Source organism: Microcebus murinus, chromosome 2, assembly GCF_040939455.1.
Source record: "Microcebus murinus isolate Inina chromosome 2, M.murinus_Inina_mat1.0, whole genome shotgun sequence".
In the NCBI taxonomy this organism is placed as follows: domain Eukaryota; kingdom Metazoa; phylum Chordata; class Mammalia; order Primates; family Cheirogaleidae; genus Microcebus; species Microcebus murinus.
In genome coordinates, this window is record NC_134105.1 from 110,032,904 (window position 1) to 110,045,592 (window position 12,689).

General features: G+C 40.8%; 1 protein-coding gene and 1 non-coding gene across 4 annotated transcripts in view; both read left to right on the forward strand.

The window, feature by feature from the left end:
• LOC105873570 (carboxyl-terminal PDZ ligand of neuronal nitric oxide synthase protein) overlaps positions 1 to 12,689 on the forward strand; it is a 293,709-nt gene that overhangs the window by 173,172 nt on the left and 107,848 nt on the right. The window lies entirely within an intron of this gene.
• On the forward strand, positions 9,059 to 9,173 carry LOC142869852 (small nucleolar RNA SNORA46). Its single transcript, XR_012918404.1, has one exon. It is a non-coding gene; the product is annotated as a small nucleolar RNA SNORA46 (small nucleolar RNA).

A 12,689-nucleotide genomic window follows, 5' to 3' on the forward strand; every position in this document is an offset into this window, starting at 1 on the left:
GGTCTCCCCCAGCCATGTTGCCCTGTCTGCCTGGCAAGCCTCTAGACAACCTTCCACTTTATCACAGTGTGTGTAACGTAGAATTATCATTATTTGACATCTGTCTTTTCACCCTTGTCTGTGAGCCCCATGAGAGCAGGAACCATGTCTTAATAATTTTTTCCTATGCCCTGCTTGTAAATAGTGACTCCTTACCCCTCTGTCTCACACCGGGAATGTGAACGGGACGTGGGTGGTGGTGCTTGGGCAGAGAACTGACACAGAACAGCCCAAATGGGCTGGGAGGTGGAGGTGCGGCTCTCCCCACCCATCTTATCTGGGATCTTTTTCTTCCATGGAGTCCACCACTCCTTCTCTCAGTTCTCCTCTTCTCCCTTGGTTTGTATCCCATGTTGACACATAAGTGGTCTTTTGTGGTCCCATGTATCTTATCTCCCCTGGCTCAACTCCTAGCTCTAGACGTTTGTGTGTCCCCACGGGCCAGGCTCTTCTACGGTGTCCGGTGGAAATTGTCTGGCAGTAATGCCTGTCTGACCTGCTGTGGGATTGGGTGACGTTCTGACAGATGTTGGCGTTCACTCTGTGTCATCTGTATTTCTGTATGCCGTTTCCTACATGTGAGTGCTCAGGGAGGATGCTCACAAAGCAGTCTACCCCTGGGATCAGTAAAGGGGTCTTTTTAGGATTTATAATCATGAAATACTGGGATTTAAGTGCTTTTATAAAGCTGGTGGATTTGATATAAAGTAACAAAGGAATAATCTCAGGGTTGGCAGGGTATGTTATAGTGTATGTGGGATGGTGTTTGGTTGGTTCCATTGGGACCAGTGATGGTTGGCTTTGTGTGTAAACTTGGGAAGCCTGACCAGTACAGCACCCTTTCCCTCAGCTTGTGAACTTCGTAGTAAGGTTCAGCATCGCCAGTTTTCCCATTGCTGAGGTGGACTAGAAAAAACAACCAGTGACCTCTGATCAGGTTGCTTGGTGATGGTTCTCATCATCTGGGACAGAGAGCTCGCAAGTTGGTACACACGCGGTCTCTTTCTGCCACTTTGCTCTTATTGTCCTCTCATCTTTTCTGAGCTAGATTGCTTTTGGGTGACTGACTGGAGCAACATTTGCAGTCTTTTGAAAGACTATCCCACATCCAGAAAGGCATTCCTAAGATGTTTCTGGAGTTGTAAATCAGACTATTAATTATATACACTTGAGAGAATGTGCTGGTTTCGGTCTATCAGCACAGCGATCTAATTTTAACAATACAGGTACAGTCTTTTATGTTTATATAGGCAGTCTTAGGATGCTGTGTCTGATTTTCTTCATGAGTTTTTCATTTTTGTGATTACTTTCGAAAATGTTCTGTTCAAATTTTATGTAATGGTTTGCCATTCTGTGTGTGGAGTTTCATAAATACAGTTCCATTATTCAGTGTTTACATGATTGTGATTTGGTTCTTATATATTTCTTGTGGAATTTAACTGCATATGAGGTTATTTTTCTTAGTTGAACTGCTAAAAAGAATCATTAAAATGTACTTTCAATTATGTTAAGTTCCCAGCATATAAACACACAAAGTCACAAAGCATTAAAAGAGATTTAAATGTCTTGAAAAGCATTAAAACATTACCATATGTGTTGTGGAGCTGCAGGTCTTATTTTTAAGAAGAGTTAAATTTCTTGAATCTGGCTTACACAAAGTAGAGTGAATTATATTACAGAGAGAAATGTTGCAATTATATTTTCTAGTTGCATTTATTCCTCATTTATTTGTAACTTAAAAAAAATCTATACTTTGTGTTTTTTTCCTCAAGAAACTAAGGCACCCTAAAAAAAACACATTAGCTAACAGTTTACTTATTCCAATTCAGTTGTTTGGGTTTTGTCTTCTTTCAGAATCCCTTCCAGTTTCTCCCCTTTTGAGAATGCAGTGATGTTGTTTCTATGGAAGCAATGATGTCAGGGGTATGAATGTGGCTTTAGTGACCACCAAGAGTGCCATATATCAAGGCCAGTGATAGAGCCCAGCTTTACCTATGAAGTTGCTAATGGGGGTCTATTGTCAGAAACTTGAAATATATAGGACTGGGAGGGAAGTAGGTTTGTTTGGTGATTCTGGATAGCCCATATGGCGTGAGTACGTGTTTGTGAAGCCATGTGTATGTGATTGTGAAAAACACATCCCTGCTTCACAGTTTGACTTTAAATCATCTGGATTCCCAGATCTGTAGGGTGGGAACTTGAAACCTATGAAATCAAGACCCCAGCATCTACAGAAGGAATAAGTAATGAGAAATATATGTCCCCAGGGCTTGGAATTCAGAAACATCAGGTTTGTAACATCAGCATAATACAAATAGGAGCTTTGTAAGGCATGTAATATATAGGCATTGATCTAGATTAGACATATAATCTAATTTAACTTCCCTGCATTTAAATGTTCGCTAAACATAAATGACATTTGAAAGACAATACGTGTAAGTTGTGAGTAACTGATCAGAGCCAGAATCATATTAAACAGTATACCATAACTTGTACATCTAAAGAGTGTGATCCTGTTCAAAGAGGAAACAGGTTGTCTGGAAAAACTAAGCTCTTAATTTAGTGTCTACTACCATTTTTTTTTTTTTTTTTTGGTGCTTCTCTTTTAGAACTGCATGTAGACCTTGCAGCTTATTCTTTTGACTATTCTCAGGGTAGGTGATATTTGTTTTTAGTTCCTTTTTAAATGTTTAAATGTCATTTGAAGTCAAATATAATGATTGCCTATCTTGATAAACTCAGTTCATTGCTATTCCAGTTAAAAAATGAGGCATGGTTACAAAGTAATGAGACTGATAATGATTTTTTTTTTATTTTTTTTTTTTATTTTTATTTTTTTTTGAGACAGAGTCTCACTTTGTTGCCCAGGCTAGAGTGAGTGCCGTGGCGTCAGCCTAGCTCACAGCAACCTCAAACTCCTGGGCTCGAGCGATCCTTCTGCCTCAGCCTCCCGAGTAGCTGGGACTACAGGCATGCGCCACCATGCCCGGCTACTTTTATATATATATATCAGTTGGCTAATTAATTTCTTTCTATTTATAGTAGAGACGGGGTCTTGCTCTTGCTCAGGCTGGTTTTGAACTCCTGACCTTGAGCAATCCGCCCGCCTCGGCCTCCCAAGAGCTAGGATTACAGGCGTGAGCCACCGCGCCCGGCCGACTGATAATGATTTTATTTATTTATTTGTTTGTTTGTTTGTTTGTTTGTTTATTTATTTATTTATGACAGAGTCTTGCTTTGTTGCCCAGGCTAGAGTGAGTGCCGTGATGTCAGCCTAGCTCACGGCAAACTCATACTCCTGGGCTCAAGCAGTACTTCTGCCTCAGCCTCCCGAGTAAGCTGGGATTACAGGCATGCGCCACCATGCCCGGCTAATTTTTTCTCTATATATTAGTTGGCCAATTAATTTCTTTCTACTTATAGTTGAGACGGGGGTCTCGCTCTTGCTCAGGCTGGTTTTGAACTCCTGACCTTGAGCAATCTGCCCGCCTCGGCCTCCCAGAGAGCTGTGATTACAGGCGTGAGTCACCGCGCCCGGCCATGATGTAATTTATATACTGGTTTTAAAATACCTTCTTTATCCTCAGTGAATAAGTTCTTGTGGTTAAAAAAAAAATAAATAAAATAAAATAAAATAAAATACCTTCTTAAAAGGAGACTTCCTCAAAGTTTCAAGTGGTGATTTTATTGGAATTTATCATATTCCCAAGGTGACTGTTTTGAGGGTTAACATTTATTTGGAGATACATGAATCCAGGTATACCTAGCAGTCATGCATGGAATCAATCTCATTTGTCTGGAACCGGAGAATGAGGTTTTCCATATAAGTAAAATTTCCAGATAACCCAAGTTTCCCCCCCTAAGTATCAGTCCTGTCTTTCAAAATTAATAACTGTTTAATCGAAATATTTCTCGACCTGTCATGCCCTCTTAAAATGCATCCTGCTGTTACCCTTCCATGGCAGCAGGGATTTTGCAGATGTGGTTAAGAATCTTGAGATGGGAGACTACCCTGGATTATCCAGCTGGGCCCAGTTTAATCACGGGGGTCCTTCTAAGAGCGAGGCAGTAGCGTCAGAAGGGGTGAAGGTAACATGATGATTGAAACAGATTTGAAGATGCTGGGCTGCTGGCTTTGAGACAGGAAGGGGCCAAGGAGCCAAGGAATGAACGCAGCCTCTAGAATCTGGAAAAGTTGAGCAAGTGGATTTTCCCCTAGAGCCTCCAGAAGGAACACATCCCTGCAGACTCATTTAGACTTCTGACCCCTAGAACTTTAAATAAATTTGTGTTATTTTAAGCCACTAAGTTTGTGATGACATTTTACAGTAGCAATAGGAAATTAACACTTTGCCCCTTTCCTAACTTGGTGCATTAAATCAGATGACTCAATTTGTTAGAAATATAATCCCAATCTGTCCAACAAAAAGTTGTTACTGGTTACATGTCACATGTTCAGAGTGAGATAAGATATATCTTTCTGGACCTGGCCCAGCAGGAGGCGCACTCATGGGAGTTGACATCCGCTGCAAGGACTGACAAGTTCCTTCCTAAGGCCGTTGATCAAGCTGTACAGGCTTTGGCCAGACGAACCGACTCCACCTTCAACTTCAACCAGGTTGTGCTGAAGAGATCGTTGATGAGTTGTACCAATCGGCTACCTTTGTTCCTTTCCCAGACGATCCAGAAGATGATGAAGCTTCCTGGCTGGGAAAACAGAACAGCTGTGGCTGTGGGAACCTTAACACAGGGGCTCGCAAACGCAGGTGTGTGCGCTGCACTTGAACGCAGCCGCATCCTTGAGCCAGGGGGCAAAATCCTAACCTTCACCCAGCTGGCCCTGGACTCCCCCAAGGACTGTGGCACCGGCAGTGCTCTGTGGTCCTCGCGGGGGCTGACAGTGCACTGGCATTTCGGCGAGGCCCAGGGGTCTTGTATGGCCACCGCAAACCCTGTGTCTGGTCCGAGGGCAGGACGTTCGGCCGTGGCTCCAAAAAGGAACCCTGGGTGCTACTGTTATTGAACAGATTTTGAATGCTCAGGAGTGGAGAAGAAGAAATAAGACACAGTGTGTCCCCAGACCTTAACTATGTTATGGAAGTAGCCCATTTGGGAGACTGAGTTGGGAAAAGACAGGTAAACAGATGATTGCAATGCAACCTGTTATATTAGGTGTTGAAATTGAACTGTGAACAAAGAGTTGTAAGAGATGAGGAAGGGCAGCTGTCTTATGTCGGGGGATCCAGAATGGGATTCCTGTTGATTCCGGGCTTACAGAAGGAAAGCGTGTGTCTGTGTTTGGGGGGGGTGATGGGAGACTGAGGGGGGACTTGCCTGACAGAGAAAGTAGCAGATGGGCAAAGAGCATCCTAGGGAAAGGAAAAATTTCCCTGGGTTGATTTTTGTTTGAGGGAAGAGGAAGTGGTCCCCTTCAGGGACTGTGACAGCTGTTTTGGTTTCCTGAGGTCCTCTTTCCTTTCTGTGTTGCATGTTGGCTGGGCATTTGCTCCTTCAAACTAAAGTTTCACTTGTGGATAAGGGAAGCCTCACGTACTATAAATATCAGCTACTAGAGGGACACGAAACTAGTGGCCGGTGTATTTTCTGTGTGGTTCCAGCAGACCTCATTCTTTCATTGAGCACAGCAAAGAGGAGATCCTGATCCTAAGATCAGCTTTGTTCTCAGGTGCAGGAGGTTCTCATAGATCTTTAGTCCAGGTTTTTTATTTTTTTATTTATTTATTTTTTTGAGGGCAGTAACTTCATCATGGTGGTAACCTAATGACATTTTAATGGGAAAGCTTTGTTAATTCACGGCATGAGGAAATGAAGAACACAGAACCATATTTAGATTAAATTATATTTTTATGGAGGGAAAATAGGGCATCTGGTTCACCAAGAATTTATAGCCACTTTTAATTGCGAATTATGTAAAATGCTTTAGCATCCTTTTGTTCCTCCTTAACAATTATTATCATGTCCAAGATATTTATTGAGTACCAGCTAGGTGCAAATCATGGTTTAAAGTGCTATGAGAGTTTTAAAGCTATCTTAATAGTAACATAAAAAAATTTAACCATTTATCCCATATAGTGAGCCCTTTAAATAAGCCAGAAACTCTTCTAATCTCTTTAAGTATCTTATCTTGTTTGATCTTCAAAAGAATTGCTTACTTGTGATTCTTTTTTTTTTTTTTCATTTTCGATTTTCTCATCCTTTTCATCTTAAACTGGCTTCCATCCCATCATTCTGCCGGTATCTAGTATTTTTCAGTCCTCCTCCTTGACTTCTCAGGAATGTTTGTTGCAACTGATTGTCATGCCTCTTTAATTTTGTTGACTGTTAGTATACATCACACCCTTCTAACTTTACTCTCTCTAGCCATCCCTTCTATTAGATTGAATAGTACAGAAATTTCAAGTTGTCTTAGTTTACTTTGTGTTGCTATGACAGAATACCTGAGACTGGGTAATTTATAAAGAATAGAAATTTATTTTCTTAGTTGTGGAGGTGGAGAAGTCCACGATCAAGGTGCTGGCATCTTCTTGTAGCATCTTCACATGGCAGAAGGCAGAAGGGCAAGAGAGCAAAACAGTGAATCCACTCCTGTGATCCCTTTTTATAACGGCATTAATCCATTCATTAATGAGACCTAGGCACTTCTCATTAGGCCACACCTCCCAACATTGTTGCATTGGGGATTATGTTTCCAATACATGGATTTCTGAGGGACACATTCAAATCATAGCACAGGTAGTCAACTGTTTTGGTCTACAAAATGGCATTTTTCTATGGTTTCACAGAAAGAGGAATCCTCCTATTACAGTCTATAAATATCGCCATTCTCTCTTCTTTTCTCTCTGTTCTTCCCCTCTCCTAGGCAATCTCATGTACATTTGCAACTATAAGTAGACATTCTAGAATCTGTATTTTTTTGCTTAGACCTCTTTTCTGATTCTAAATTCTAATTATATGCCCCCTGCCTACTTCTCCTCTTGGATTTCTCAAAGACACCTCAGAATCATCATCTTGATCTTCCTCCATAAATCTGGTTCTACTCCAGTGATCCTGATCCCAGTGACTGGCACTACCTTTATGCAATTGTGCAAGCCTGAGAAACCCACTCTTGGCTCTTTGCTGTCCCTCCTGTCCCATATCCAATCTAGCACCAAGTCCTGCTGCTTTTACTTCTAAACTAGGTCTTGAATCCATCTGTTTCTCTCCTTGTCCACTCTTCTCCCCTCCTAATCCAACCGGACAGTTACAGTAGTATCTGAATGGTGTCCCTTCCTCTACATTAGCCTTGCTGCTACCCCCAACCTTTTCTTTATACTGTGATCAGAGTGAGCTTTTGAAATCAGAATCTTCAGCCGTGCCCCACTTCATCCTGCCAACCCAAACATGGCCACTGTTTTCTTTTTCTCATAGGCTAAAGGCCATGCTTCTTTTTTTTTTTTTTTTTTTTTTTTTTTTTTCTTTATCTTTACTAAAAGGAATGTAAGGGCCATGCTTCTTTACAGAGACTGTTGGGCCTACAGGTGGCCCTGTCTACTTCCTCGGCCTCTTCTCCCTTTCCTGCTGCCCTCCTTGTCCTTCCTGCGGTCACACTGCTCTTCTTTGAGCTCCTCATAGCCCCCGTATTCCCTCCAGCCCAGGGCCATTGGCCATGTGGTGATCTTTGCTTGGAATGCTTTTCCCTCCTTTTGTTTTGTCACTTACCTTCTACTGGTGTTTTAAAATTTTATGTGTCACTTTCTCAGCGAACCCTTCCCTGTCTTTCCTGACTAGGTTAGTTCTCCCTATCTCGAAGGTCGTTTTCTTTGAGAATCCTCAGTTACAATTTTATGTGGATTTGTGTGATTCTTTCCTGTGTATATCCTCATAACTCTCAGTTAGGTAACACTGATCTCATTTTACAGATGAGAAAACTGGGGCAGGTGATTTGCCTGAGATCATTCAACTAAAAGGTGACTGAGCTGTGAGTCGTACCCAAATCTATGTGACTCTGTATTTACTAACGTTAGGTTTAGTCGTGAGAAGCAAAAAAGCCTAAACTAACATAAGCTTACATAAGATAGCTGTTTTTATTTCTCACATTAATACTGCCCCAGGCTGGTATCAGAGACCTTGGCTCCTTAAGTAGTGTTTCTCTGCTTAGTGTGGTCTTGACCTGCTGGTCCAACATGGCTTTGTCTGGGGCCAGGCAGCAGGTGGATGAGGGGATTAAGGAGAGGAGGAGGCACATGCGACAGTCTCCTAAGGTTTTCAGAAGCTGCCATAGGATGACGCTTCTGTTGAGGTCCCATTGGCCAGAATTCAGTCTCTCGGTTACATAAACAAGAGAGGCTGGGAAATGAAGTCATTATTCTAGGTGATATGTACTAGCTAAAGAATGAGGTTTCTATGACTGCAGGTAGAGAAGCAGTGGGTACTAGGAAATTACAAGTAGTCTCTGCATAGATTCTGAAACCGTGTTCTTAATCACTGGGCGGTAAGTCCCTGGTCTCAAGGATCTCCATTTTATTGGGGAAACAAAGTGTAAACAAATGAAAAGTTAACATTAAAAAAGAAATAGCAGTACAAAATAGGATGGTACCAAGCATGTAGGATGTATACAGGAATGCCGGATGAATTTTGGTAGTATCCAGGAAGGTTTCAGTTGTTAAATGGACATGACAGTGCATAACCATGAATCACCTGGTAAGAAAATTATTCCCTTTTTAAATACCTTTCAATGTTTTTGATTATATCCACCTGATATTAGCTGATGTTTGCCACCAATCTAATGCTGGTTATAGGAAGATTACTTTTTAAGCTCATTGTCAGTTTGTCTTCTGGTTCTATGTCTTTTCCTCCCTAGTGACTCTTTAAACATGGTTCCTTTCGGTGGTGTTGTTGAAGGCTTTGATCCAAAGGCACTCTTTCTTTGTATTCCGGGATAGTTCTTCTGCATTGCCTCCTACTGAATGCTGGGCTTCTAAGTAGTCCTTAGAGAAGAATCTATCAGTTATTAAAATGTTACACCATTTTCCCCATTCTTGGTTACGCTGTAGTGCAAAAGAATTCCTGGCTCTTTCTCTTGCACAGCTGACTTGTACTATTCTGCTGTTGCTATATGGGGTTAAGGAACATGACTATACTCAGCTTTCATTATCTGATAGCAAGGGTTGTTGGGATGCATGAAAGAAAGTTCCCACATACTCTGGGGCAAAAGTTTCAAGATCTGTTTTTCAAATAAAATTCTATTGTCATAAATTTAGAGGTACCATGTAGTAGATGGGTGTAAAAATAAATAAATAAAAAAATTAAGGCCAGGCGCGATGGCTCACGCCTGTAATCCTAGCACTCTGGGAGGCCGAGGCGGGCGGATTGCTTGAGGTCGGGAGTTCGAAACCAGCCTGAGCGAGACCCCGTCTCTACTAAAAATAGAAAGAAATTAATTGACCAACTAAAAGTATATATACAAAAAATTAGCCGGGCATGGTGGTGCATACCTGTAGTCCCAGCTACTCAGGAGGCTGAGACAGGAGGATCACTTGAGCCCAGGAGTTTGAGGTTGCTGTGAGCTAGGCTGACACCACGGCACTCACTCTAGCCTGGGCAACAAAAGTGAGACTCTGTCTCAAAAAAAAAAAAAAAAAAAAAAATTGTTACACCAAAATGCTTAAAATTCTGATTGTGCTTTTCTTCCTAAAGGATACATATTCCAGTAGTAAGCCATGGAATGTTAGGGCATAGTAATGACTGCTTTTCTGTGATTGTTAGGTTGGTGGTAAAGTGGTTTCTTAGGAAAGACACATGGAAGGAAGCCTGATACCCTTTTGCAGTTTCTGAAAATGATGGTCTCATTGTACATTGTGATACTAGGTCCTGTGAGTAAGAGCTTCTCTCTCTCCTATAATATTAATATCATATAATGGAAGTGGTCTATATGGGTCTTGTCGGACTCTGCCTGTGGCAGTGGTCACACAAATATAACCAGATCATAATGACGTAAAATGAGTAATTATTGGGAATTTTGACACAGCCAAAGAAAGAGTACCACAGGTGGTAGCCCTGGTGTGAGTGGAAAACTAGCTGATGGACGAAAGAGCTATATCTATCTGCCCCATTGAGGTAATACTGCATCCAGACTAATTTTTGAACCAAGAACACTCTGCTTCTGCATCTGTCAGAGTTGTAGCATCACTAAGATTGGTATAGAGAATTATGCTGGAGTTTTCCTAGAGGGCCCCACCAGTGTTAAGGAATGGTCATGAAACCTGGTGGATTTGCTATATTTATCTCCTCCTCCTTTCCTGAAGGCCCACTGAAAAAAAATAATCACTAGGACAAAGAGAACAGGAGAGGAAATAGTTGGTAAAGAGATTTCAACAACTTAAAAGACAATGCATGGGTATGTTGATGGCCTTAATGGAGCAGAGGTAACTTTGGTCCCAGGTCTGCAGAAGGGGATATTGATGGGAGAGTAAGTTGACTGATGCCAGAAAACTCTGGAAAGGCTCAAGACATGGAGGTACCAGTTTTTGCATGAGGCAGGGGTGAGGTGCCATGATAAAACAGATCTTCAGTGAGAGATTTTATACTGAACTGGTGGGACCCTGTAGTTCCCTCCCCTGTTTTTAGAATATTGATTATAAGATTTTTCTCTGGATAAACTGGTCCCAGAGAAAATATCCAGGCCTTGACATGTGAAGGTTTCTGCAACTAGATGGCCAGTTTGTCTCTTGGTTACTTTATAACAGAATTCGCTGATCAGTGGAGACTTCAGGGCTACAAACCACACCCACTCACACAGCATTTCTCGTCAACTTTTGACTTCTTCCTTCTTAAATATGGATGGACAGCCCCCAATCCCAAGACAGTTGAGGAAACCCTCCAACATAGAAAAAGAGACCAAAATAAATAGTGGGAGGAAGCCAAAGAAAACAGAGATATCAGGGTTCAGAAGGGAACCTGAAAAAAAAAAAACAAAAACAACACTAGTGTTAAGAAGATACTACATCCTAAAACAAGAACAAGATGAAAAAGAAATAATCAGAACACACAGAAATTAAAAATATGATAGTCACACTAAAAAGTAAGTCAGTAGAAAGGCTTGACGGGTTTTAGAAAAGGAAGAAAACCAAAAATCAGAATAGAAATACAAGTTAGGAGAGAAAAGATATTAACAAATTAGAGAATCGATCTGGAAAGTCCAACATCGGATAAATACGAGAACAGAAAAAAAGAAAGGAGGGAATTGTCAAAAGAAGCAACAGAAGAAAAATTTCCAAATTGATAGATTTGTTTCCAGATTGAACAGACTTTCTAAGTAATCAGCACAATGAAAATGAAAGGACCTACTGAGTACCCCAGGCAAACCAAGGCACATCATTAAGGATCAATTTCTTTTTCAAATGTAGCCATGGTATCGCATTTCTTATTAGCTGCTCCTTTCCATCCTAGAAGGGTCTACAATGTACTGTTAGAGCAAGAGTCATATCTGTCATTTAAGCTCAGCGAGTTTGGGAATCATCAGCCATCTTGTAGGTAGTTTCTCAAGGTAAAATATCCCTTACGATTCTTTGGTTATCTTAATTATTCATTATCAACATAATGTCCCCATTGTAAAATTGGATTTCTTTTTATTCTTTATAGTGACTGGAAGGGAAGTTGAGAGAGAGAGAGAGAGAGAGAGAGAGAGAGAAATGTGAAATGAGACGCTTTTTTCCTACCTTTTTGAGAAATAACTTTAAACATTTTAAGAAAGAGATAATAGCTGATATTTTGTGAATTGGAATGGATAAACACATTCAGGTTTTAAAAACTCATGCTCATTTTTGAGCTGTGATCTAAATATAATTGGTTGCAACCGAATATCTTCCTGATCAAAAAAGGTTGGGGAAGAATAAAAGGAACTTACCTAATTTTAGCCTAGAGAAAAATAGTTTTCTTTTTGGCACAATTATTCCTAAGCCAATAAATTATTAAAATGATATATTATTATGGAACTTAGTCATAGAAGATCCTTTGATTTGAGCTTAAAACGTGATGCTTGCTGCAAAGCAAGATGACCATTAGAGATAAATTCTAAGGGCTGTACAGCTACTGTGTTGTTGTTTTTTTCTTCCTTCAATCTTCTTTTGAAAAAGTAGGATAGAGAACAATGTACCTGTAGTCCGCTCAGTATCCTGATTTCCTCAGTAGCCTCCTTCCAGAGCTTAAAGTTGTTAAGCTCTTAGGAAAAGAGAAATAAGTCAAATAGGCTGAGTCTGTGCTATAAACTGAAATAACTTGTCAGAGTGGGCTGGGAGTCTGAGGGTCATTAAGTAATCTACAAATGACCCATCAATTCTAGGGTTTTTTTGATACTATGACTATTCTTTATCATTAAAATAACACATTAAAAATAGATCGAAGGGGATCATTGGCTGTATATGGAGGACTGCCCTCCTCGAGAATTAAATGGCAATTAGACGAGGAGCCTGCCCACTGACAGTGGGATTTTTCTGCCTGTACGTATGGGGTAGTGTATAAGCCTGGTATTATAATTAATAGTTACTTGTATACTTTTCTCACCCCGCTGGGGATGGTTAGCCTCCTTAATGGTTTCCTTGCCTGCCCCTTTGCCAGCTTATATTCTTAGCGTAGCAGCTGGGGTGATCTTT